The following is a 3118-nucleotide window of genomic DNA, read 5'->3' on the forward strand; positions in this document are numbered from 1 at the left end:
TATTTACAAATTCTACTTAACTCTACTACTTTCTCAATGTTAATGCCACTTTATAAATTCCCCTAATCCCAATATCTTGGTGAAGAGAGCCTACTGCCAATTACTAGTTTACTATGTCTAGTCTCCCTAGAAATTAATCGAGAGGGTGATGTGTGTCCCTGGTGGACATTTTCAAAGGAACCCGAATGGAGTGCCCGTCAACATCAACAGGGCAGATTTGACTCCCCTGGCGAAGTATTGGATGGCATTCACTCATGCCAACATACAGCCGTGCTCCCATGTTTCCGACATTACGATGCATAGGATCATCTTCATCTATTGCCTGCTGAGGTAGATGGATGTGAACGTTGGTGAGGTCATCGCCAACGAGATTCAGAGTTGCGCTACTATTGCGAGTAGCAGGATGCCATTTGGACATCCGTCCCTGATTACCTTTCTGTGCCAGCAGGCTGGGGTGGACACTACAGTTCCACCTTATGAGAGGCCTAGGAGGGCTATAGATGCCTCCTACTATCGTCAGTTCTGTGGAGGCGACGAGCCAGCCAGAGCAGTTCCTAGGAGACGTCCTAGGAGAACAGCAGCCCAGCAGGGGCATGCACCTGCACAGCACGCTGAGCCATTCCAGATAAGGGACATGTATATGTCCATGATGGAGGCTAGGATGGAGTCTCTCCGCAGGGGGCAGATAGCTACTGAAGAGATGATAGTAGGGTTGTATGATACACCATCGGTGCACAGGTGGACTATGGATGAGTTCCATAGTGTTATGGCTTGGCCTCAGGAGAAGACACAGGGGAGTAGGTCTGGAGCAGCTGGAGCACCAGGCATGGATGAGGATGATAAGGAGGATGACTTTGAGGATGCAGATGTTAGAGAGCAGGAGGACTCAGATGATGACATGAGTTGAGAGGGCATCTACTGATGGATGCCAGTGCTTAGGACAGGGGTTTTATCTTTCTCTTTTGTACTTTGATTTTTTAGAATAGGTTGAACTTTAGTTTTGATGTTTATGCTTGGCTTGTACATTGTTTCTGATAATGGTTTGACATGATTATATTGCATGATGAGTTATTTGATGATGATTGGATGTGGATGATGATTGAGACTGTATTGCATGTTGATATACAGGTGAAGGTTCACTAGCTATGTGAACATATGTGTAATGATTTATGATATTGGTTATGATGCTAAGCATGGTGTATGAATGATGTGTGAGGAAGCATAGTTGTGTGAGGTTTTGAGCTCCAAAGTGTTCATTGATATATGTGTTGTTTACATAGAAGCATGAATGATATTGCCTGAGTCTTTATAATTGATTGAATTACATGCTTATGTTATATGATCAAGGCCATCTTTGGAAGCCCTTACTTAGCCAAATTTTGGCCCAAAGTGATTAAAACCATGTATTCTACCCTTTTTGAACCTTGGCCTTAAACAGGATGAAAACCCTTGCTTTGAAAATATTTACCTTGAGTTGGGTTGAGAATAATTGTATGGTATTGAAAAGGTTCAAGTTTGGGGTTGTTTAGGAAAATTTGAAAAGTAAACGAAAGGCATTGAGCTCAAGTGTTGAATAAAAGAAAAAGCATGAGAAAAGAAGAAAATTAAAGAAGAAAAAGCATGAAAAATGAGCTCAATGTAAAAATAAAAGAAAAGGGAAGAAGTTGGGAATGAGTGAGATTGGTTAAGAAGAGAGTTTGTGCTTGAACTTTGAATGTTAAAATAGCTCTCTTGACTCAAGGATTTTGTGCTCCAGAAATACCATTTTTTCTTGTTAGCCCAACCTCATTATAAGCTTTGATAAAAGTCCTTGTCATGGCATTTGCATGTGAGAATATTGATTGTATTAGATGAAGGGCAATTTTGTCTCAGGTTACATGTGAATAGTAGAGAGATGGAGTACCCTCTTAAATACTTGAGTGATTGAGTGAAACACTTGCTTGGAGAGAATTGATTAAATCCATGTTTTCCTCTATGTTTAGTTGATTGATCATTAATAAGTAAAACATCTGTTGGAAGATATATGATCAGGTGAACTAAATTGTATTGAAAGCATGCATGGATCTTGATAAGATTCCACTGAAAATCTGAATTGAGTAATGACTTGTTGTGAGAAGAATGAATTTAGAGATTGTTGAACTATTTTGATGAAAAAGTGGAAAGCCAAGTTCTGTCTTATTTGCTTGAGGACAGGCAAATTTCTAAGTTTGGGGTTGTGATAACGGTCTAAAAACTGTTATTTTTATGCTTAAATTTGATATCAAAACACACCCTTTATGGCTTAGAATGAGCTTAGAATCGAGTAAAACACTTAGTTGAGTCACATGAGAGTCAAAAGTTGTTTTTAGAGATATTATGCTTGTTTTTGCATTGTTTTGCAGGGTTTTGATAAGAATTGAAGATGGAAGTGAAGTAGGGAGGACTTAGACTTAAGAAAAGAGGAAAAAAGGAAGCAAAGAAGAGTCGAGTCCACCGCATAGCGCCAAATTCCAGCGCTGAGTGCCAGACTCGAGGGTGCATTCACTGTTTCTCGCCCAATCAGTAAACCACAACAACTACATACATCCATAACTTTTCTTTGTCAATTGATTCACTTGCATTTGCATGTTTATTTTCGTTTTGCATTCACACTACAAGATAATTCTTTTCTCAAGTCTTATAAGATCAATTTGCATGAAAAATAAGGCATAAGAATCCCTTGGGAAAACGATACTCGGACTTACCGTTTATATATTACTTGATAACGATCTCGTACACTTGCCAGGGGTTTAACAAGTAGTATGGCCAATAATGGGCAGAATAACATTACTCAACATCAAAGATGAAATACAAGGGTAGAGACACCTCTATTTATAAGCCAAGGGTGTCTCTTTCTAACCCTAAAAGCAGGATCTCCCACCTTTGCTCTCATTGGCCAAAAATGAGGCCTTCTAACCTCTCCAATGATGGGAGAACATGTGGCCACTCACAAAACACAATCATCTTCATTCCTAGAGTGTCATATGGCCACTACTATAAGTAAATCCTCTCCACTCCTATATGCATGATTTGATATGATTGAGGCATTTCTTGTTTTAGCTACTTGGCCAAATAAACTTACCTTAACATTAATCCATTG

The sequence above is a fragment of the Vigna radiata genome, chromosome 1 (genome assembly GCF_000741045.1).
Source record: "Vigna radiata var. radiata cultivar VC1973A chromosome 1, Vradiata_ver6, whole genome shotgun sequence".
Classification (NCBI taxonomy): domain Eukaryota; kingdom Viridiplantae; phylum Streptophyta; class Magnoliopsida; order Fabales; family Fabaceae; genus Vigna; species Vigna radiata.